The sequence below is a fragment of the Pinus tabuliformis genome, chromosome 8 (genome assembly GCF_031772625.1).
Source record: "Pinus tabuliformis cultivar Carrire ecotype Pingquan chromosome 8, CPIR1, whole genome shotgun sequence".
Classification (NCBI taxonomy): Eukaryota; Viridiplantae; Streptophyta; class Pinopsida; order Pinales; family Pinaceae; genus Pinus; species Pinus tabuliformis.
In genome coordinates this window covers 519,158,000-519,184,466 of record NC_142294.1, presented here as the reverse complement: position 1 = coordinate 519,184,466, position 26,467 = coordinate 519,158,000, and the positions used below count along the sequence as shown (strand labels likewise).

The window sequence follows — 26,467 nt, the reverse complement described above, 5'->3', positions numbered from 1 at the left end:
ATGCCGAGTGGGGGCGCCGGCGGCCCGGGTGGCCCTTGCACGAGCCCCTCTCGTGGGGCCGAGGGAGGGCGCCCGGGCGGAGGGCGGTTAGGGTGAGGCTGGCGGGCGAGGGCACCCGGAGGGGTGAGAGCGTCGGGAGGGTTGGGGCGGGTGGGTGATGGGTGGGGCAGGCGGGTGAGGGGTGGGGCGGGCGGGCAGGCGAGGGCACCCGGAGGGTTGAGGGCGTCAGGAGGGTTGGGGTGGGAGAGTGAGGGTGTGGAGGGTGGGCGGGTAAGGGGGCGGGGGTCGGGCGTGTTGGGGGAGAGGTAGGGAGGGCATTGGGCGGAGGGAGGTTCGAGTGAGGCGGGTGGGTGGGTGAGGGCGCCGGGCGGGTGGGGGCGGGTGAGGGCGCCGGGCGGGTGGGGGCGGGTGAGGGCGTCGGGCGGGCGAGTGGGTAAGGACATCGGGCGGGGTGTGGCAGGTGAGGGTGCCCGGGCTGGCCGGTCGGGCGGGCGGGTGGGGGTTGTGGGGGGGCGTAGGGAGGGTTGGGGCGGGCAGGTGAGGGTGCCCAGGCCGAGGAGGGTTGTGGGGGTTGGGACGAGGTGCCCGGGCGGTGGGGCGGGTGAGGGCGCCCGGGCCGCCGGGGTGGGGGGCTTGGGATGCTTGGGCGGGTGAGTGGGTGAGGGCACCCATGCCGTGTGGGGGGGGTTGGGTGAGGTCGCTCGAGCAAAATGTTTTATTCGTGATTTACTCTTTTTACACTGGAATGTTAATGCATGTCCTTTTGGAATATGAGGGGCGGTAGGTGGGGTGATTGTTGATTAAAATTTATGATATATTTTCGTTGTTAATTTAAGTTAATATGTTTTTATTATTTACTTATTTATGTGTTTCTATTTTTCAGGAAAATGGCATCAAAGAGAATTTCAGTGAATCTTTCTGGACCAAAGACTCATAAAGGTGCATCTAAAAGAAACATTGGTGAACGAACTCCACCTGAGCTCATGACTACAAATCTTTCAAGTGCCTCAGGTGATAAGAAGATGATTTCAGACTGGAAGAATTCGAAAGAGGTGAAATTTCCATCAAGAATGTGGTATGTGAAAGAAAGAGAAAGCACAAATGTGAATATATATCTATATATCGATATACCGAATGATAATGGAATTTTTGAAGTGATGAGAAGAGTCGTAGATATGTGTTTGGTACCGGACACTGAAGTTGTTTACGTACTTACAAAAGCTCCTAAGTCACATGAAAGGGTTAAATACCAACTATCATATTCATTGTATGGCACAAGAGAGGTATCTACAAAGTTGTGTAGTCAAATCGTAAATGAGATGACACAAAACATCGTAAGTATTGTTATTTATATTTGTATTTTGCGTTTTTGAAAGTGTCTCGCTATATTTTTTAACTTTGTCTTTTATTGACATATGATATTTTGTTTCGCAGAATTTCGTAGAAAGTTGTTCAATTAGGTTGGGAGGCATTCATTTCATTGAGAATGATATCATGAAAGTTGTCAGCAGTTTTTACTCAGTGTCAGAAGAAGATATGGAAAATAGGCAAAATGAAGTAATTGATAATGCTACAAAACTACATCCAAAGAATCAGAAAAAAAGGGTCTCTGGTGGATAAATCTAGCAAGAGTAAACAAGTTACTTTGAGAACGATGAAGTTGAAATTGACAATGAAACATATGTTGTCATTACTGAAGATGACATTGGAACTGAGAAGAGCCATAAAAATCCAAAAGTAACAATGCCCAAGAATAACTCTGTTGGGAATGTTATGACCAAGAAAAGTAAAGTTGATGATTTTGAGGCCGTCATTACCAGCAGTCAAGAACCTAGTGAAACTTAAAAAAAAAGCAGAGAAATCATTACACCAGGAGCTAATTTAGAAGATAGCATTATCAAAACAAATCAAAATGTCATTCGAGAGAATTTGACAAAGAGAAACTTAATTGATGGTGGTCGCACATTTCAGTTTAATGTCAGGCAAACCTATAAAGCAAGTGAAGGACAATGTCAATATCAAGCTAGAAAGCCACATCATCTGCACGTTCACAACTTGAAGACATTGATGAGGTACAATCCATATGCTCATGTAGTTATTTATGTGCTTCTTGTTGATCCACTTCAAGTTCCCGACAAAGAAGCATTTGATAAGTCAAAATGTTTTGAATACAATTATTATGTGCTTGGGGGGAACCATTCTATAGAAGCTCAAAGACAATTGATGAAGGAATATCCTAATAACCCACATTTTGAAACAATGAAATGTATCATTTACGCTGGTTTATCTGATACAGAAGCAGAGTTAGTGGTATGGGATCATAATTCAGATAATGAATACAGGATGTCTATGACTTTCATCCAAAGGGTTAGATTTATTCATAGTGAATTTGAAGAAAAATGTGGTGGACATAGGACAAAACTTACTGCAAATTTCCGAAAGGAATGTTGTATGGAAATAGGATATCAAATTGAAGAGAAAACCAATTCAAAAGGTGGAAAAGGTAGCAAACATAGTGATTTATTCAGAGGTGTTGATAACATTTTCCAATTGGCATTTAGAACTGGAGATGTTTGGAGGTTGATTGATGAGATTTTTAGCATGTGGGAAGACATTGCCATTAAAAACAATAAGGTCAAAAAGTCTAAGCCATTCATATGTGGCAACAGTAAATTAGCTCCTGAAATGAAGCATCTTCCAGACGATATGACTATCACACATTGGAGGGCGATGCAAGGAGTGAAAGATGAAAAAATTGTCAAAACAATATTATCTCATGTGAGGTCAGGGGAATTATCATTGGAGGAAATGTCTGAAGAATTTCAAAAGTAAGTTTGTTGAAATATTTTTATATATTTCTAGATTATAATTATATTTAAAATAAAACATGTTGTTCTTGGTAGTATTTGTTATACATATCATTATATTAACTTTTTGTTACTTTATCTATGCAGTCACAAAGTTTTCATGAAAATTCAAGAACAAATGGTTAGATTGTTGAATGAAGATAGTTGGGATGTTGTCATACACAACTATCCAGATTCAAGTTCTACATCAACATTAAAAGCTTTTTATCTTGCATTTAAAAAGGTATCTTGATTTATACATTCATTTTTATTCACCTGTGTACTATTTTTAATTTATAACTTACACATATATTTGTTTATTTTATAAAAGATGAGGAAGGATGATAATGGAGTGCCAGATAGTTTCAAAACCTTTATTGAAAAAATAAAGATCGAAAGACTGAGGAAGCAATGTATTAAGGATATTCAACTTGATCCAACTCTTAATCATTTCATTTGGAATGGGCTAGACACTATTCAATATCAAGTAATACAAGGCGATTGTGAAGACATTGCTAAACTCATACCTAAAAGGGATTATCCCCTAGTCATTGCAGATATTCCCCATGGTTTCAATATTCCAAACATTGACTATGATAGTGACCCTTATACTTATCAAGCTTTTAGTAAAGTGGTTGCGGGATTTGTAGAAGTCACGTCATCACCATTATGGAGATATGTGACAGTTCATTCAGACACACAATTGGCAATGATATTGTCAAGCTTCAAGGGGAAAACAAATTCAAGGATATAGCTTACATGGTAAGACGTTTAAAATGTATATTTGATTAATGTTGAAAAAATTATTTATGTACAAGTTAATTGAACTTTTACTATTTCATGTTACAGGGAAAAGTCAAATCTTCTTCACAATGAAGATCAACAATTTATAAATGATTGTGAGTTCATTCATATTGATAGTTGGGCAAAAGATGATAGCCATATGTCTATGATTTTTAATCGGGTAGAAAGAAAGAGTCATAGCCAAATACTGACTTATGATGCTGTTGCGAGAAAACTAACGTATGAAGACAAAGAAGCAAAAGGAGAGATAGTTAATATTTATCAAAAACCACAATTATTGATTAACTATCTTATAGACATTTGTTCAAGTGAAGGAGATTTGGTTTTGGATTTATTTTCTGGCTCATGTAAGTTTAATTATATGGAATTGAATTTCAATATGTTATTTTTTTAATTAATATGTCATTGTACTAATTTAGTTCATTATTTCTTTTGTGCTTGATAATTAGGTACAACACTAGCATGTTGCCTTCAAAAAGGAAGAAATTGCATTGCAATTGAAAAAGATCTAGTACAGTGCAATTTCATTCAGCAAAAAATTAATGCTCTTCAATTTCTTCCAGATGCAATGCAAGAAATTGGGTTGAAGAAAGGGGACTTTAGTGAATCACGTGTGGCAAAAAAGGCAAAGGAACCCCAACCACCATTACATGGAATGTTTGGAAAGACATACATTGGGAGTTTCGCAGACATCAAAGACCGATTAGAAGAGGAAAATGAGCAAAATGAAAAAGAAAATATTGTGGAAGAAGACAATGATGAAACTCTAGAGGACGAAGAGTTTGGATTACGTGACATTGTTGATTAAATTTAAGTTATGCTTGTAAATCAAGCTTTACAATGTTTTGACTTTGACATTTTATGAGAAGAATAAACACTCAATTAGGGTTGTTATACGTTCAATATTGGTAATATGTGATTTTTGCATTGATTTTTAAGTTAATCATTATCTTTTGAAAAAAAAAATGATTTTTATTATTTTTTTACAATGAAATCCATAGAAAAAGCTATTATTTAACCATTTTTAGTTAAAATTATCGTATAAAAATTGTGATTTTGACATGTCAATTCTAGTAAAAAATTATCAAAACGTGTAGTTTTTTAGTTATATTTATGTTAAAAATGGTTATTTTTATGTGCATTGTTAAAAAATATTGTTTTTTAGAAACAATTATTTCATGTGGATTGAAAAATTAATTAAGGATGTATAAATATGTAGAATATCGACAAGTCTAAATATTGACCTTCTAATTTAAAAATGCAAAACAATAAAAACCTCACGAAAAAAAAATTAAAATTAAAATAAAAACAAGAAAATGTGAAGAAAATGACCACTTCAAAAATTATCAAATTTACTAAATAACTATTTACATTTTATACATTAAAAAATTTAAAGCCACAAAACAGGGCTTTTAAAAAAGGAGTGTGATGCAGAATGCTCACTTTTTAAAATCAGCATGAAAATCGCTACCATTCTAAAACGTGATGTACATAAAAAAAATTAAAGTGCCAAAAACTATGCTCTAAAAAAAACATGTGTGTTCTGCATCACCCCTTTTCAAAATCAGGTCACTTTTTTGCTATCTCTACAAAACGGGTAACAGTATTAGTTCCCGTTTCAAAGTTTACATTGTTGCTTGTTATTTAGTTAACAGATCACCTTTAGTAGCAATTAATTGTAAAATTCCTGAAGAAGTTTGGTCAGGTCAGTCTTGTGATTATTAACATTTAAGGATATTTGGTTGTGATGCCTATGCTCTTATTCCAAAAAATCAACGTTCAAAATTAGATCCAAAATCGAAATTTTATGTCTTTGTTAGGTATGACTATGCAGTGAAAGGATACAGGTTATGGGATCCTACGTCACAAAAGATAGTCATCAGTAGAGATGTAACATTTGATGAATCTTCTCTTTTAAAATAAAATGTTGAAAGAATTGAACAGGAACAGGTATCGCCAAATCAACAAATTCAGATGGAGGCTAGATATTTTTTTGAAAGTCGAAAAGAAGGAGAGACTTTTAGAAGAAAAGGTGTTGAAGACACAAAGGAAGTTGTTCAAGTTTCTGAACCAGTTCAGCAACTAGTCACTCTAAGAAGGTCTACAAGGCCAACAAAAGCTTCCAAAAGGTATGAAGATTTTGCTTCATCTTTTGATTTAATTACTAAAGATGGGGAACCTTGTTGTTGTCAAGTAGTAGTAGATGATACAGATAACGAAAAATGGAAAATGGCTATGGAAGAAGAAATGGATTCCTTAGCCAAGAACAATACCTGGAATCTTGTAGAACTTCCCAAATGGAGAAGTGTTTTTGGATGCAAATGGGTCTTCAAATTGAAATGGAAAGTTGATGGAAGTATCAAAAGGTATAAGGCGAGATTGGTAGCAAAAGGGTATTCTCAGGTTGAAGGTATTGACTTTCATGAGATTGTTTCACCAGTTGTAAAACTTGTTTCTATTCGTATTGTGTTGGCACCAACTGCATTACTTAAACTTGAGTTAGAACAGTTAGATGTTAAAACAAATTTTCTACATGGTGATTTGGATGAAGAGATATATATGGAATAGCCAAAAGGTTTTGTACAAGGTCACAACAAAAGATTAGTTTGCGAGATTAGGAAATCATTGTATGGCCTGAGGCAGTCTCCCGGGCAATGGTACAAGAAGTTTGACTCCTTCATGGTGAGCCAGAACTTTATTAGAAGTGAGTATGATCATTGTGTATACTTCAAGAGTTTCAGCGGCACATTCATTATCTTAGTTTTGTATGTTGAGGATATTCTTATTTCAAGCAAAATCATGGAAGAGATCAACAGGTTAAAGGCTCAGCTCTCTAGGACGTTTGATATGAAGGATCTTGGAGCAGAAAAATATATCTTGGGCATGGAGATACACAGAGACAGGAAAAATGGTAAGATTTGGTTATCACAGCAAATGTATGTGGAAAGAGTACTTGAAAGGTTCAGTATGAACAATGTGAAATCTATTAATGTTCCATTAGCTTCCCATTTTAATCTTTCTTCGGTTTTGAGTCCTAGAACTGATGAAGAAAAGCAGTATATGTCTCATGTACCATATGCGAATGTTGTAGGAAACTTAATGTATGCGATGGTATCTGCAAGACCTGAAATTTCACATGCAGTTGGAGTCGTTAGTAGGTTCATGGCAAATCCAGGTGAACAACATTGGCGAGTAGTGAAATGGGTGCTTTGATATTTAAGAGGCACAAGTGATCATTGCATCATCTTTAATGGCAGTGGAGGAACAGTCTGCGGATATGTGGATGTTGATTATGTAGGTGATTTGGGCAAAAGGAGATCTACTACAGGTTATGTCTTTACTCTTGCGGGTGGAGCAATTAGTTGGATGTCAAAGTTTCAAGAAACATTTGCGTTGTCCACTACCGAAGCAGAATATATAACTGCTTCAGATGACAGTAAAGAAGCAATATGGTTAAAGGGTCTACTTTATGAGATTGGAAGGACGCAGGAGAAAGTGAATGTACTATGTGACAGTCAGAGTGCTATTCACTTGGATACAAATATAGCTTATCGCGGAAATACCAAGCACATTGATGTAAGGTATCATTTTCTGAGACATGTGATCGATGGCAGAGAAATAGCTCTCAAGAACGTCCATACACGGGAGAATTATGCACACATATTCATGAAGCCAGTTACAATGGAGAAGCTGCAATGGTGTTTAGCCTCTCTTGGCTTGCAGAAGAGATGATGAATGGGCATGGGCAAGGGATTAGGAAAATTGTTGTCAAGGTGGAGTTTGTTGGAATTTGACAACTAATTAAGTAAATATGTGTAAATTGTATTAGTTACTGCCAAGTTAATTTTATGCCGAAGCAGCAGTTATGTAACGAAGGAGGCTCTTATATAACTGATGAATGCCCAAACTATTGTAATTGTGGAAAATAATTGTTGATTGAATAAATAATCCAATCCCTTGCCCCGTCGATGTTTCCTTGACACCCTGTCAAGCTTTCACCACATAAAATGTTGTGTTTTTTTTTATTATGTCTTTGCATTCAGTTTCATTTATACATTTCTTGTTTAGTTAACTGCTTGGCCAATAAATTTGAGGCAAGGAAAATATTTGAAAAATTCCTTGTGACTCATGAGATGGGTGAGCACTATGACATGTCTACTCCCTTTGCTAATGCTTGTAACATGCCGTAGTTTCTATGAAAGAATATCTATTTCTAGTTCCTTGGATTTCCTTAGTGGGGTATTAATGATGTTTTCTACAAAAGCTAAAATATAAAAAATACATTTTACATAGTTTCAAACACATCAAGAGAGACGAGCATTAAAAAATTATAAACCTCAAATACTGGGAAAATGCCTGTCACGTTTTACATAGTTTCAAACACATCAAGAGAGACGAGCATTAAAAAATTCTGAACCTCAAATACTGGCAAAATGCCTGTCAAATTCGGTCCCTCAAAGCGAGGGAGGAAAAGTAATTTTAGTCATGTTAATCTATGAAGTACAAAATATGTCATGCATTCTCTGATCATGCCCACTTGTGAAAGTCTCGTACAAACATGGTGATTGAAAATGCATACTATTTTTTTTACAAGTAGGTATTTATGTATTTTCTCAATGTGGTTAAATGAAATACATATATACTATACATCTTAATTAATTAAACTGGGATCACACTACTCTGGTCCCTTTTAAGAATAATTTGAGTGTATTCTTTTCTTTCTAACCATTCTTCAAATATGAGTTTAAAGTTAGTTCTTTTGTGAGGGCTCCTAAGAATAATTTGAGTGTATTCTTTTTGTTCTAACCATTCATATTCTTCAAATATGAGTTTAATGTTAGTTCTTTTGTGAGGGCTCGCAATGTGGGTCCCCATGTACATTGATTATTTTTTTTGGATAGAGTAAATGAAAAGAGAAAAATCTAAAAATATTAATAACTAGGTAAATCATTTATGCATAAAAAATCTACTCAATAGTAGAACTAATTTTTAAAATAAACCATACATAATGGCACAAACTGAAGTATCATAATATCAAACTGAAAATATTAATAACTTACCAAATAATTTGTGCATGAAAAAATGTATGTAATATTCAAACTATCTTTCCAACTAAACCATATATAATGGTATAAACATAAGTTCCACAATATTATCTTTTCTTAGGGTAGAAAAAGTGAATAGATAGCAAGCGGGTTTATTATGGAAATATTACAAATGTGTAAAGGAATAATAGCATTCCATTGGTGATTGTTCTTCCATCCAGTGTTGTTGAGGCTCAACATAGTTCAAATAAAGAGAAATAAAAAAGCTAATGAAGTTTATTAATTCAAAGTGTAAGTTCTTCTGGTTGAAATTAAAATGAAAATACAATTCACTTTTGTATACTTTAAAAACCAAACAATGTTTCCATATGTTTGTTAGATAACTTCTTGAATGAATTTGTAAACATTATCACTAACCTTGCTATCCATTGCAATTGTATTGATCTTGAATTAACAAATATATTACAATAGAAGAGGAAGTTAGGGAGCTTCTACACAAGAATAAGTTAACGAGAATAATAGTTTAGAATTCACATGTTTAAAAAACATAACTCATGTTCACATGACACATGCATATATACTTGGGAAAAAAAGAAATAATAACTTTTTAGATAAATCTTAACCTTTTATTTTATAATTAATATTAATTATTTTATAATTAGTATTAAAAATATAATAATTAAATAGTTATCATGGGTGTAATAATTATTTAGAAGGATTTTTTTTTTCAATATAAAAACATCGGTCAACCTAACTATCTATGCCCACCTAATTAAATAGATCTACCCACCTAATTATATTTTCCAAACACTACTTTTTTTAATACTTTTTTTCCACCGAAAAAATTTCAAGAAAGCCGCTACATTTGTACAAAATTGAAAGGAAAAGAAAAGTTTGTGTAGAAAAATGTATGAGTTGACGCAGTCATGCGTGGATGGAGGAATTTTAGAAGATGGGTTTAACACTTGTAAAGGAGGAGGTTAGATTCTATATGGTCCCCTGCAAAATTGAGCGCTTGGTTAGGAAGAGTTGTAAAACACAAAAATTGCATTCATTCAGACTAGTTGATTTAGGCTTTACACGTTTATAGCACGGGTCGACTGCGGAATTGAATGCTCAGTTTGAGCATTCAATTCAGAGTAGATCAGGTTTGACACATTTATAGACCAATAACAAGAGGATTTGGGGCATAGTCGGTTGTAGCAATGAAAATTTTCAAAATAAATGTCGAAGAAAATGGGATGTTTGTAATTAGAGTCGGCAGTTTTATTATCTCTAGGTCATCCTGCAGCTCTACGTGGATGAAGAAAAACTTATATTTCTGCCACACCTACGATTTATGGTAAATGGACCCACATTCTCTTTCTCTCTCTCTCTCAAATTTTCTCTACAAACAAATAGAAAGAAAATACTTGGCTCTCATATTGACCACAAAATGGATAAGTACAAACAGTTCATTGATAACAACTGTTATTTTTAAGTACAGAAAGCGACACACTGAGACGACTAGACTGATTTCATGATTGTGAAAACGCATAAAATGGAGCCTTTTGGTGTTCTAGGCATGTTTTTTAAATTTTGATTTAACTTCATGAATAGTTTGACCTTCGTCCAGTGTGGGTTGTGCCATAGGTCCTTCCATATTTTATCAGGGCTTGGATAGTTAAGTCCAATGGCTATTGTTTTGGCTTCTCTAAGGCTGAAGTTTCCCTCACTGTTAGTCCCCCATCTTAGTTGGTCATTTGAGGTTGAGATCAAAATTTTCCTCTTTTCCAGGATCGCTTCAAGAACTTTAGCTTGGGCATTCAAAGGGGACTCTTCACTGTACACTGGTACCTTCCATCTTCTCCATTTATCATTGTCCCTTGTCTTATCCCAAAAGTCACTCACCCTTTTCAGTCCTTTATTGAGGGTATCATCTTTGATAATGTCCAGTACTTCTCTACATAGGTTAGGTTCCTGCTACCAGTTATCCTCCCAAAACCAGGGTAGATTCCCACTTCTCATCTCCCAGAAACTATGTTTCTGAAATAGGGTTCTCCTCTCCCAAGCATTGTTCCAAATATGGGAACCCCTAATGTGTCTTGTCATTCGAATGTGGTCCCTTTCTTGCCATTCCTTTGCATATTTTTGTTTCTAGAGCTTAGCCCAGGGGTTTCTTATTTCCTTTAGCCATCTCCACCAAAGTTTTGCCCCTAAAACTTTGCTTAGAGTGTCCGAGCCATGGAGACCCAAACCACCATGGGATTTGTGTTTTCAAAGCTTGTCCCAAGCTACCAGAGCGTGTTTCTTTTTCTCTTCTGCTTTACCCAAAGAAAATCTCTTTGGATGCTCCTGATTTGTTGTGAAACTCCTATTGTGACAGGAAGAGCTAAAAACATGAAAATTGGAATGGTTTGTAGGACAGCCTTTGTAAGGACTAGCCTGCCTACTAAATTCAAAGATCTGCTTGTCCACATACTGACTTTGTCCTTCAGTTTATTAGTTATTGGCTTTGATACTTCCTTGCTCAGAGGTTTGTCAGTGAGAGGCATTCCCAGATATTTGGAGGGAAGATGATCTCTTTGAAAGCCAAGAATTCCGGAGAGATTTCTCTGAATAGAAATGTAAGTATTGAAAAATAAAACTTTTGATTTTGTCAGGCTTACCTCTGTGCCAGCGACCAAAGTGAAATCATGCAGGACTTTTTTGAAAGCTCTGGCTTCCTTGAATGTAGGTGTGCCCTGCAACATGGTATCATCCACAAATTGTTGATGAGTCAGTGTGTCCCCATTATGAGTGAGTTTGAGTCCCTACATTCTTCCTTCCGCCTTTGCTGAAGTGATCGCTTTTCCTAATCCTTCCATCATGAAAATTGAAGAGGAAGGGGGAGAGTGAATCTCCTTGCCTGAGACCTATTGAAGGCCTAAAGGTTCTAGATGGAGAGCCATTAAAAAGGATTGAACAACTAGATGTGGTAACCACGACCGTGACCCATATTATCCAGTTGTGGTCGAAGCCATATGCTTTTAGAACATCCCTGATGTATGACCAACTTAGCTTATCATAAGCTTTTGCTATGTCAAGCTGTATTATCATACTCACTTGCTTATTAGTCTTGAGAGAATGAACCACTTCGTGAGCTTAAATGATGTTATTGAGAATTTATCTACCTTCCACATATCCAGTCTGCTCCTTTGACATGAGCGTTGGAAGAAGGGGTTTGAGTCTATTAGCAATTAATTTAGAAATTATTTTATATACCACATTGCATAAAGCTATGGGTCGAAATTTTTCTGGTGTCATGGCTTTTTCTTGTTTAGAGATTAAGGCTATGAAGGATGCATTAAGCACCCTTAGAACTGTTCTTGATTTTCTCGAGTCCTCCACCACATCAAGAATATCATATTTGACTATTTCCCAGCATGTTTTGAAGAAGTCTACATTGAAACCATCCGGGCCTAAAGGTTTCCCAATGTGCATCTCTTTGATTACTTCATTGACCTCTTCTTCCATCACTGGCCTGTTAAGATTATAATTATCTTCTCTGGTTACCAGTTTTGGAATATGCTTAGTGAAGCTCTTAATAAATTGAGATCTGTCTATGATAGTCTCCTCTGCTATGCTTTTAAAATGTTGTACTAGAACAGATTCCATTTCTTTGTGAGTATTTAGCTCTTTCCCTTGAGGATCTATGAGTTTTGTGATCTGATTAGGTGCCCTATGTTCCATGGTAGACTTGTGAAAGAACCTGGTATTTATTTCCCCTTCTTTAATCCATTACACACTTGATTTCTGTCTCCATAAGATTTCCTCCTGCTGGCATCTTTTGTCCCATTCTTACTTAAGAGAGTTAGCTTGCATTCTCCTTTTCTTTGTGAAGCCTTATGTGATGAGAATTTGTTTAGTTTCTTGTAATATTTTTTCCACTTCTCTTTTGGCTTTAAAAATATTTCCAAACTCATTTTTGTTCCATTCTTTAAGCCTTAGCTTGATGTGTTTGAGTCTCTATTGCAGGAGGAACATTTTTGTGCCTTGAGTGGCCATGTATTCCACCCACCATTTTCCAATATTAGTGATGAAGTCAGGGTGAGTGAGCCAGAAATTTTCAAACCTGAATGGTCTGATCCTTGGAGTGCCAATAAAAGAAGCCTCTAGCTGAATAGGCCAGTGGTATGAGCCTCCTAAAGGGAGGATAAAAGCAGTCAAGCTATGTCCAATGAGAAGGAGTTCCTCCGAGATTATGAATCTATCTAGTTTCAAAGCAACTTGAGAATCTCCTCCTCTCTTATTGTTCCATGTGAAGGCACCATTTATTATTTCCATGTCCACGAGTCTCATGTTGTTTAGGAAGTTCTATAAGGCAATTGAGTCTCTTCCAAGATTTCTAGTCCCTCCTTTTCCTCTGTGAGAGATCTGATCATGTTGAAGTCCCCTCCCAGAATCCAGGGCATTATTGGGTGTCTCTCTCTCTCAGCTCCTCTAGTGAGGTGAGGAGCATGAGTTTGTCTTCAAGTTTTTGAGGACCATAGACATTTGTGATCATGTAACATTCCTTATCCCCCAAAGGTTGAATAACCATTGAAAGGTGGTTACTGGATGCCTCAGTATCCAGGATTCCAAATTTCTGAGGATTCCAAAGAGTGAGAATTCCTCCCACTGTATTATTTTCTTTGACTTCTAGGTACTCATATCTGATTAGCCATTTGCTATGTATTTCTCTAATTTTGTCTATTGAGCATTTTCTTTCCTGTATAAACACCATATCTGGATTTTCTTCTTTTATTCTGTTACTGACGTTTCTTTGTTTCCTACTACTCCCTAGGCCCCTAATGTCCTAGTTTGTTAGCTTCATAATGATGGGTTTGTAAAAGAGCAACTGGTAAGATCTTTCATCTTGCTTGAATTAATTAAGAGCTTCCCACACTCTGTCAGCAATTCATTCTATCTCTTCCTTCCTCTTTTCTTGCCTGCGTTTATGGTGGACTGTCCTAATGTTACCTCCATTTTTTTAACCCCTCTATTCTCCTGGCTATCATGGTTCCTTTTGACTCCTACAACCTTTTTTTGAGACCTTCAGAGAAATAGTTATTGTACTCTGTCAAACTCCTCTTGTGGTAGAGAGTCAATCCCTTTGTTGGTTCCCTTCTATAGAAACTTTTCTAGATCAAGATTCTCCCTCTCGGTAATCTCCTATAGGTCGTGGTCCTCCGTACCACCTTCACTTGGGGTCATCTCATGGTCCCTTCCAAGTTCCATAGTTCTTGGTAGGTCCTCCTTTTGTTCATTGTTTTCATGTATGATTTCCATGCTATCCTCTTTTACCTTCTCTGCATGATTGTCCTCTGGTTCCTTGTCCGTTCCATCCCCCCCCCCCCCCTTCTTCCTCTAAAATCTCGAAATTGTTATGACTCGGTAGATTGTTCTTGCTAGGTTTCTTTTTGTAAGTTTCCCCCCTCCTTTCCCTCTGCCTCCCACTTTGGTGAAACCTTCAAGGTATTTTCATGTGTTGGTTTACAGATTGTCCTCCCTTTTGTTGAGTGGGAAATCTCTGAAGAGGTGCCCATGTTCATGGAATCTACGACATCTGAATGGGATATGTTCATAGTCAACCGCCTGTACCCATTCCTCTTCATATACTTCTAAGGTGACTTCATTCGAGAGTGCTCACGATAAGTTCATTTCTACACATATGCGGGCGAAGGAGGTATATTTACCTCACATAGTAACCTCTGATATCTTTATAAAATGCCCTAATTTATTTCCTATAACTTTTAAGGATTAAAGCAGCCAATAATCTAAAGGTAAGGAGTATAGTCTAATCCATATTGGGACCGATGTGAACGTTTCTGACTCTGGGATAAAGTTCATAACCCAAGGTCACATGTAAAGGCCTACGATAGCATAGAAGTAGGGTCCTCCTTCAAATACTCTGTCTTTGTCATCTAGGATAGTGAATACCACTATGAAAAAACCCTTGGACCCAAGATGTAGATTTATTTCTCCCATTGGTTTCCAGTTGTTTCTTATCCAAGTGTACAAAACCTTTTCCATGGGCCATATACCCATAAACTTACATATGACTGCGTAGGTTGCCATGTGATCTCTGTGCACCTTTAGTGCAGGATTATTTAAGACCACCCAGGGTTTTATTTTTGTCCTGGGCTTATAGGGTCCCATCGTAGATATGTTCTCAGTTATCTGGCTGTTGTCTCGTGATTTCATTACTCTCCTGACTTCCTCGTGGATCCCTTCTTGTTCAAGGGATTTGTTGCTTTCTCGCTTTTGAGTGCTTGTCTTCTTTGTATCTACCTCCGTTGGTTTCTAGAATTTGTTCAGACTTGCCTCCTTGCTTCTGTTTCATACCACCTTACTGTAGGAGGGAGTGGATCTCCCCCCTTCGAGCCCCTCCATTGTTACTAGCCCGCTCCTATCAGTCCTTGTTCAAAACCCTAGCAGTCGAACCCCCAGAATTAGAAAGATTCAAAATCCATCATATAGGCGTGCGCATTCACTATCTATCTATCTATATATATATATATATATATATATATATATATATATATATATATATATATATATATATATATATATATACATATACATATACATATACATATACATATACATATACATATACATATACATATACATATACATATATACATACATACATACATACATACATACATACATATATACATACATATATACATATATACATATATACATATATATATATATATTTAGAATTAAATATCTGTCTCTTACTTATTGGTTGGCCTTGGAGGGGGCTGTGGAACTTTGAAGTGAACCAGAGCTATCTTAAACCTACCTAATGTCAACCTATAACCTACAAAGAGAGGCCCAGGAACGTTGTGGGAAGAGGTTTCATAGAAAGAAACAAGCATTAATTAAGATCTAAATATAGAAACTACAGGGCTAAAAATACATAACCAAGCATTGTTAAAATATAAGGGATTTTGCAGGAGCCTAGGAACAATAATTATGAACAGGTTTCATGGAAAGAAACAACCATGGCTTAACATCTAAATATAGAACCTAGAGGGCTAAAGACACAGAACTAAGCATTGTTAAAATATAAGGGATTTGATAAGAGCCTAGTTACAATAATTATGAATAGTAATTATGGACCCTACTATAGGAGGAAAGAATAAGATCTCTATTAGGAAGGGTGAGAAACGCATGCAAAATATACCTATCATAATAGAGTGCAAAGAGAAAAGGAAACAAGGAGGGAACTGCCTTTCTAGCTGATGGAAAAAGGGCTAAAAGATTAACCAAACCATTTTAAATACCAAAGAAAGGGAAAAGGAAACAAAGCCACACTCTAAATGTTTTTAAAAGGAATCATTTAATCATTAAAATAAATAGAAAAGTATTTGCATTTCAAAGATCAAATTACTTTAAGATAGGAAGTGTGGCTACACTGGCATTCATTTAGTGGCATACGTATCTTGTTCATGTTATTCCTACTCTTATTCATGTAAATGTAACATTTTTTCTTGTCTCCCGGGCCATCGAAATTACTCTAATGTTCTATGTACTAATTCGAATGGACTATTAAAACCTGTTACTATGTTTTCATTAATTCTTAACTAAAATTTCCTACACTAGTTAAAATGTGGTGGCTCAAAGTGTATCTAGTTTGTTTTGTATGAATGCAACATGTGTAAAATGATAAAATGTTTTGTAGAGAGCTTATAGGTACCTAGAAAGGGTTCTGTATGCAACAATACACTAAATTTTGCAAAGTGAAGTTTTCTAAAGCACAAAAGAGATTGTTACTTCAATTCACTACAACCTTTCAGTTTGATCTGATTTTTGACGACCTTCTAATTTGCTTCCAATGTAGTGGTGTTGTATCTTATATATTTTCAATTCTATATTACAGACTATAGAAACAAGAGTTCAATAAGTGTTTTGAGAGAAGTAAAATTGCATGGATTTGCGACACAAAGTACAGAACCAAGGGTTCACTTGTGGGTTGAAGTCTCAGGAGTTCATCGAGTTATAGGAATTTATTATTGTAAACATCAAGAGATTCATTTCCTATGAAAATTAATTCTTCTTTTATGTTGATTGAACCAAATATTTGTTCTATGTCAAGCATTTCCTTTAAATCCTCAGCCATAATCCACTCTAATTTATGTCAACATTCATTGAATCACCTAATTTAATTAGTTCACGACAGTCTACAAGTATGTGGTGACCCATCTGTAGTTTGATTCACATGTAGTTATTTTCTTCGAATACCATTTTATTAATGTAAGAGAAGAGCATCTTCGCATGTTTGATAATATATTTTCTTTCGAGGAAGAAATAAATATTTAACTAAACAAGTTTAGGATGTTTATTTAATTTTGAGGAGACCATGTTGTGAATAGGAACTCTATCCAAGCATCAATTCCATGAAAATATTATAATTATAATAGAGTACACATCAATTAGGTTGAAGAATAATGGCTGGGAAATTGGAGTGAGAAGATGGAACATAATGGGTTGTCCAATTTGATATCTTTGGCCTTTTAAGATAGAAATTACATTTGGAATGAGATTTTAATTTTTGATGGTTTAAAATGTGATTCTTAATGTACAAATAAATTCAATAATATGAAAAAATCATAGTATATTACGTAATTTAAATTTGATATTCTAATATTATATATATATATATATATATATATATATATATATATATATATATAGATATATATAAAACATAAACATATATGACACTTACAAATGGCTACGCCACTAAATAATGTGAGTACATTCACATTTCCTATCTTAAAATATTTGATATTTGAAATGAAATTTGGTCTTTGAGATGCAAGATTTTTTCAATTTATTTTAATGATTAAATGATTTATTTAGAAGAATAGTCAGTGTGGCTTTGACTCCTTTCCTCTCCATTTTTTATTTGGAACAGTTTGGCTCATTTCTAGCTTTGTTGGTTTCAGAACTTTGTTTTGAGCATGGTTAGCAATTGAAAAAATGCAAATTCGATGTCAAATTCTTTACATCACCAACCATTTATAGTTGTGTTGTGTTCAGTGAAATTAATGGAGATGATTAAAAAATATGGATTAGCCTACATGGCCCTAATCAATAACAGTTATAGTCCTTAATGATCATCCTCTTTGAATGGATCCAAATTCGAAGTATTTCTAATGCGAATCTGATTATGAATTGAGGCAAGGAAAATCTTTGAAAAAAACCTTGTGACTCACGAGATGGGTGAGCACTATGACATGTCTACTCCCTTTGCTAATGCTAGTAACACACCCTAGTTTCTCTGCAGCTATATATGTTTACAATTCCTTGGATTTCCTTAATAGGGTATTAATGATGTTTTCTACGAAAAAGCTAAACTGTCAAAAATACATCTTACATAGTTTGAAATTCCTTGGATTTCCTTAATAGGGTATTAATGATGTTTTCTACAAAAAGCTAAACTGTCAAAAATACATTTTACATAGTTTGAAATACATCAAGAAAGACAGCCATTAAAAAATTCTAAACCGCAGATAATGGAAAAATTCCTATCAAACTCCCTCCCTGAAAGTGAGGGAGGAAAAATAATTTTAGTCATGTTAATCTATGAAGTGCAAAATATCTCATGCATTCTGTGATCATACCCACTTGTGAAAGGCTCGTACAAAGATGGTCATTGAAAAAGCAGACAATTTTGTTTTACAAGTAGGCATTTCCGTATTTTTTCAATGTGGTTGAATGAAATACATATATAGTAGACATCTTAATTAATTAAACAACAATCACAATAGTATGGTCCTCGTTAAGAATAATTTTAGCATGTCCATTTTGTTTTAACCATTCTTAAAATCTTAGTTTAAAATTAGTTCTTTCGTGAGGGCTCAATGTGGGTTTCCATGTACATTGAATGTGTCTTTATTTTTTTGGATAAAGTAGATGGAAAGAGAAAAATAGAAAAATATTAATAACTAGCTAAACCATTTATGCATAAAAAATCTGCACAACAGTAAAACTAATTTTAAAATAAACCATATATAGTGATACAAACTGAAGTATCATAATATCAAATTGGAAATATTAATAACTTACAAAATAATTTGTGCATGAAAAAATGTACTGAATATTATATTTCTAGCTACACCATATATAATGGTATAAACACAAGTGCTGCAATATTATCTTATCTTAGGGTAGAAAAAGTGAATGGATAGGGAGGGGGCTTATTATGAAAATATTAAAAATATATAAAGGAATACAAGTCAATCTTGCTATAGCATTCCATTGGTGATTGTTCTTCCATCCAATGTTGTTGAGGCTAGCTTAGTTGAAATAAAGAGAAATAAAAAAACCAATGAAGTTTATTAATTGAAAGTGTAAGTTCTGGTTGAAATTAAAATGAAAATAAAATTCACTTTTGTATACTTTAAAACCAAACAATGTCTCTATATATTTTTTCAATAAGTTATTGAATGAGTTTGTAAACATTATCATTGACCTTACTACCCATTGCAATTATATTAACTTTGAATTAACAAATATATTACAATGTACAAAAAGAAGTTAAAGAGCTTACACAAAAATAAGTTGATGGAAATAATAATCTAGAATTCACATGTTCAAGAAAACATAACTCATGTTTACATAATACATGCATATATATGATTGGGCAGAAAAGAAACAATAACTTTTTAGACTAATCTAAACCTTTTATTTTATAATTAATATTAATTATTTTATAATTAGTATTAAAAAAAGTCTAAAATGTTGCCTGATAATTAAATAGTTATCATCCGCTTAATTGACCAGCAAATTTTATTTCTATATAAGCGCATCGGTGAACCTAACGGTATGTCCACCTAATTAAACAGATCTACGCACCTAATTATATTTTCAAAACAGTAATTTTTGTAATATTTTTTTCTACCGGAGAAATTTCGACAAACTTGAAAAAATTGTACCAACTTGAGAGGAAAAGAAAAGTTTGAAATGCAAATTGTGTAGTAAAATGTATGAGTTGACGCAGGCATAGAAAAATTGTGTAGAAAAATGTATGAGTTGAGTGGATGGAGGAATTTAGTGGAATGCGTGAAATAGTTATCATGGGCGTAATAATTATTTCGAAGGAAATTTTTTTTTCAATATAGGTCAACCTAACTATCTATGCCCACCTAATTAAACAGATCTACCCACCTAATTATATTTTCCAAACACTAACTTTTTTAATACTTTTTTCCACCGGAGAAATTTCGAGATTTGTACAAAATTGAAACGAAAAGAAAAGTTTGCGTATAAAAAAAAATTAATATAAAATTTAATATTTAAATAGAAATTTTTATATTATTCAAAACATTAAAAGTATAAATTTAGAATTAAAAGAAAATGTAGTTACCATCTAAAATTTGTTAATAAAAAATTTAATACTTAAATAGAAATTTCTACATTACTCAAAACATTAAAAACATAATATTTAATATTAAAAAAATTAGAGTTACGATCTAATTTGGTAAGGATTTTTATTAATGAAATATTAAATATTTAAAAATTAAAAATAGAAATTTCTATATTAAAAAAGTATAGTAAACAATAAATTGCATGTTAAAAAAATTACAGTTGTAAAAAATAATAAATTTTATATTAAAATATTATAGAAAATAGTAAGTTTATACTCGTTAAAAATAATAATTAATTATAACAAAGAATAATAAATTTTTATTTATAAATATTTATAAAATATATAATCTCCATTTTTTCCTATTTGAATTTCATACTTCTTTTCTTTCCCATAGTAAAGAAATCGAAACCATGAATTAAAGTTTGGGTGTGCTTCTATCTACACTCTAAACAACTCTTTGAAAAATCTACAAAGAGACATTTAGGTTGTTTTAGTTATTAGTTAATAATGTTATCATTTTTAAGCCTTAAATTAAAATTTAGAATTTGACTAAGTGATTTTTTTTAAATATATTGTAAATATAAGTGTTTTTTTTAATTTTAAAAATAATTTAATTTTGGAAAATGTATATTTCCTAAATTTCTTTTGGGTATTGTATCTTAAATAGTCTAATTTTTTCCATACAGAATCGAATTCAAATTCATATTCAAATTTGATAACTATGATTTCTGATTTTATATTTCCTAGAATTTGTGGCAAATGAATGCACATTCTCTTTCTCTCTCAATTTTTCTCAACAAACCGAAAGAAAATACTTAGGCGCAGTTCTTTGACAACAGCTGTTACTGTTATTGTTAAAGCGGCAAATATAAGAAGAAGATGGACAGCGACACACTGAGACGACTAGACTGATTTCCGGATTGCGAAAACGCGTAAAATGGAGCATTTTGGTATTTTGATTTAATTTCATGTAAAATTTCGAATAGTGACATTAAAAATGAATACCCATGGTTGCACGGTTGTTGGTTTGCAACTTCGATGGGCACAATGCCCACTGACAGTTAAGGCAACTTCGATGGGCACAATGCCCACTGACAGTTAAGTCAATTTCGACTGCGGTCAGAAAAAAATAAAGCGGACCAAATCGAGTCCCTGAGGTAGAAAGAAGAGGAGAAATAGGAACACGTTTTAGATGGCTTTTAGCACTATAAATAACCGCTCTTCTCCCTGCCATGAAACAAGTTTCGATCACCTGTAGGCTGCAACAAAAGTTCGGCTTCAAAATTTTCGCAATGGATTTTAAATCATTGGTCATGTTGGTAGCAAACAATATGATTTCGCTTCACCGATCTTCAGACTACATTCGCTTCAGCAAAGAAATTATCTGCAGACTACATTCGCTTCAGCTGTTTCTTTTATGGCCCTGTTAATGGTGGATTCAAGTTGGGCTACTCATAGAAAGGTGCTGCTGAGCAAAAGTGATTTCAGCGCTTCACCGATCTTCAATGTCATGGACTACGGCGCACTTGGCAGCGGCCTAAACGATGATCGGACGGTGACTACCTTTTAATCAATTATTATATATGTTCAATATTCTTTTGATACTCGTGCAAAGTTTGATGCGCTGAGCATACCTTGCCCTTGCCCTTCGACTCACGGTAGTATTTTTATAGTGGGAATAGGTTTTTCTTTCTTCTAACCGTCCAGAAAACATACTTCTTGTTGATATATTATATTACTTTGTAATCTAATTAAATTTTTTACAACCAATTTAGAAAATATGCGTGTTTCTTCATATACCTTTCACTCTTACTGAAATTTGGGAAAATAGATTATATATACTTTGCAATCTAATTAATTAAGATCTTTACAACCAATTAAATCTTATGGATGAGAATATGTTTTCTTTCCCAAACAAGAAAATGTGACTAATTAAATTTTTAATTATTGTTATGATTATTTTTTCTTTTGTGGTTATTAACTCTGTGTTTATTGTTATTTTCTGGTTATTTTAGGCATTCCAAGAAGCATGGCAAGCAGCATGCACGACACCTTCCGATGCAGTGTTCCAAGTACTGTCGGGAAAGAAATTTCTAGTTACGCCTGTGACATTTCCTAGTCCTTGCAAGTCTCATATTTTAGTAGACGTAACAAAGTTAGATGTCGGGTTGTCTACCTGTGATGACAATAGAGGCAAGTATGCTGACATAGATTACTTGTAGATTACATGAACAATAGTTGCACCCAATCAACAATCTGCATGGAATAGCAATGAACGTGGTATGTGGCTCCGATTTTCTGGTATATCTAGGTTGACCATAGAAGGTTGTGGTGTCATTGATGGTCAAGGCCAGGCTTGGTGGTCGAAATCCTGCAAAGTGCATGAACAATACGTAAGCATTTCTATTTCACCTGGTCTTTTTGTCACCATTGTGTCGCATTCTCTAATATTCCATCATCTCTCCTCCATTGAATATCCACGTACGACTCCGCCCACTAGCACCATCCACACTCATCTCTCCAACTCTTAACATTTAACATTAAACATCAATACAACAAGTATAAACCATCTGCTTCAATTTAAAAAATGTTCATGTGTGCAGGGTTGCCTCGATGCGGCTCCGACGGTTTGTTTCCAACCTAATCACCTTGTTTATTTTCTTGAAGAGAGACACGATGTTATAAATAGTTTATTTTTTATTTATTTTTTCTGTAAATTTTAATTGGAGGCGGCTGTTCTCATGCAATGGTTTTGGATTATGCGTTGGTCTTACAGGCAATGTCTATCAGTGGATGTTCGAATGTTTTGATTATAAATCTGCAATTTGTCAATAGCCAACAGATGCATCTCACAGTGGTGGACTCTTCAGAGATCCAACTAAGCGAGTTACAGATACAAGCTCCCGAGGATAGCCCAAACACTGATGGTATTCATATACAAAGAGTTCAGAATGCCCAAATCGACAACTGTGTCATCGAGACAGGTTGGAAACTATTAATTTCACTGCTTTGCGTTAATTTGTTCATTCACATAAACCCATTTATCATAGATCCAATAGCTTAACAATAATTTAGTATATATCCATCTAGCTTAGAGCTATCTTAACATTGCTATAACTACAAACCTTAATTTTACCTATCTAAACTTCAAATTGACAAACATGCAATTATGATTGTAAATATTGTATACCAGGGGATGATTGCATTTCCATTTCGTCAGGCTCATCTACAATTAATGTCAAAAATATAAATTGTGGCCCAAGCCATGGCATCAGGTGAGATATGTATTTTTGCCCTTATCATGCAGAAAATACAATACAGTTAGATGAGACATTAAGAATGCAATTTTAATTGTACTTCTTATTTTTTGCAGTATTGGAAGCCTGCGAGAAAATGGAGAAGCAGCCAAAATTGATGACATTCTTGTCCAAAACATCACTTTTCGTGGAACATCCAACGGAGTTAGAATCAAGACTTGGCAGGTTGGTTTAGCATGTGTATGACTCTTTTAACTATTTCTATTGATTTTCAAATTTTCTCTTGAAATTTTCACTATGCAACAACAATCCATTACAATTTGTAATTGATATTAATATTCATTATCTACCATGATTATAACATAATTCATGATTTTTCTAAATATATAGGGTGGTTCTGGCTATGCACGGAATATCACATTTGAGGACATAGTTGTTGATAATGTCAAGAATCCGATTATCATTGATCAATATTATTGTGATTCATCTTCGCCATGCAAAATTCAGGTGATCAACTAACTTTAGTGCACAATTCCATGTTGTTTTCATAACATACCCGAGGGAAAAACATATACAACACACATCTTAATTTATTGGGCATCATAGTACTTTTGTCTCTTTTAAGATTGCATTTTGTTCCAGCTGTTCTTGAAATATCAGTTTGAAGTCTGTGGGTATATAGTTCCCATATATGTCGTCAATTCTGAAATACTGGTGTATGTGCATATAATAAGCACAAAAGTACAATTTGTTTCCCTTTAGTATCTATTCGCTCGAAATAGGTAATTAATTATTTTTAGCATCATTAATTACAACTACTCCAATTATAAACGAATTTTGGATATTGGTTTTGAAGTTTGGAATCAGTAATCATGTCTCTGATATAATTTTTCACCATGTTAAATGCATAGAAATGAAAAATAGTATATAACACAATAATTTTCATACATATCGGTTATCGCAATATCTTTTGGACATATTGGTTTTGAATTTCGAAATCAGCAATAATGTTTCTGATGATGTTGCGTGTAGTCATTTGCAGTATAAATAAAGGATGTCACTTTTAAAAACATCCATGGAACGTCATCAACGAATGTGGCTGTGAATTTTTCGTGCAGCGAAACAGTTCTGTGCACAGGAATTAATTTGGAAAATGTTCCCATAAGTTCAATGACTGCAAACAAAGCAAATTCAATATCTACCAATGCATTGGGAGTGGCTTTTGGGACTACTTTGCCACCCAACTGCCTTAAAGACTAGTGCGGTCCTTCTATTTGTTCAAAAGCTTCACAATAAAACATGGCCAAATTCATTTATATTGTTATGGCCAAAGTTATCAGGATTCATTTATATTATTATTGCTAAAATTAGGAAGATTCATCTATATTGTTTTCTTGAATAATGTGAGTTCAATTTGGTTCTTTGCGTCTACTTACTTTCTATTATATTAGACTAAGATATTGTATTATATACTTATATATACTTTGATGGTTGATTCATCTTGCTACCACTACAACCTCCAGGAGGTTCTTTGTCATCTTAACTCGTACAATTCCATGACTTCATATCCCAAATATTTGGATATGGAATCTTCTATTAACATTTTCTTTACATTTTCACAAACTTGCTAAGTGAACTTCCTAAAAAAAAACTCATATTTAAAATACAATAATTTAAAAGATTTATAATTAGAAATAAAGTGTGTAATTTTGACCCAAAAACAATATTTTCCTCAATTTGAAATAATTCATTTGTCTTGAATAAAATCTTATGTATATTCATATTTGAAACTAGTTCTTAGTGTTTATCTTGTAGGAAAACACTTAAGCATAAATTGAATTCTTATTGATGTAGAGTAAGTGGCAATGTTAGTTATATTTATTTTTCTTTATCCATTACTAATACATCCAGTTAGTTCGACAAATTCTATGCCTCTTATTTCAATACTAAATGTTTTTACACTCCAAATTAAGAATTGTATATATGAATGTCAAATTTACAATTAGTTTACATCTAATACTAATCTTTTACAATACTTTGTATTCAAAATTACTACTTGTACTTAGAATTCACTCCTCCTCAATATATAATATATTGAGGATTAAAATACATTTAGATTCATACATGTTTAAAATGAATAGTAATAATTTTGAATTAAATGATATATAATTCAAATATATATTTTGGAAATTCATTATGTTATCTTAAATGTTATAAGAAAAATTGTTAAAAGAATATTAAGTCATAAATGGAGAGAAAAAAAAATCACAAAGCATTCAAATCGTGGTTTCAGGTAAAATGCATTTCATAGTCATATACTTACTATAATGATAAAACTGTTAAAATATACATAATCTATTTAGTAAAATGAAATATATAATTTTAAAAAATAATAACTCAATGAATATAATTGTTTAATTTTATAATCATCATTATTATTGAGAATTTGGGGAAAAACAAAGTGGATTATATTAAAAATATATATTCTATATTTTTGTTATGAGAAAAAAACAAATTGTAATAACTTACATAATAAAATTGATTTAAAAATTATTTTTTTGATTTAATATTTATGAATATTTTAATAAATAAATGAAAAAATATCTAACTCAATTATAATCACTTTAATAAATAAAATGACAAATATCAAACCCAAAATTATAATCAATGAAAAATTATTATAAAATATAATTATGAAGATGAATAAGAATTTAATGATAATAACTTTATTTTTTTTTGTAAAAGGTGTATTTTAGGTTTTAAAATGATTGTAATAAATCAATAAAAATTGGTTTATTCTCAAGAATTAGCCCAAGTGGTGTAGACCTAGATACGAGGTTCTTGTTGTTGTTGGTTCTGGGTTTGACTCTTTAATTACCTTGTGTCCCAGAAACATGACTTGCCATTCAATTTAACATTCACGAAGAAGTGCTCCCAATTTCCCCTACTTTCCATGACTTGCCATTCAATTGAACATTCACGACTAAGTGCTCCCAATTTCCCCTACTTTCGTTCCAGGTAAAAAAAGAAAAGAAAAAAGAATTTAATAAATTTTGATAATAAATTTATTTGAAAAAATGAAAATGCCTAATAATAGAGAAAATAATGCAATACTTCAATATGGAA

At 33.7% G+C, this 26,467-nt stretch overlaps 1 pseudogene; it reads left to right on the top strand.

Annotated features, from left to right (window-relative positions):
• Positions 1-24,601, top strand: LOC149236426 (polygalacturonase QRT2-like; annotated as a pseudogene).
• Positions 24,602-26,467: the final 1,866 nt, after the last annotated feature.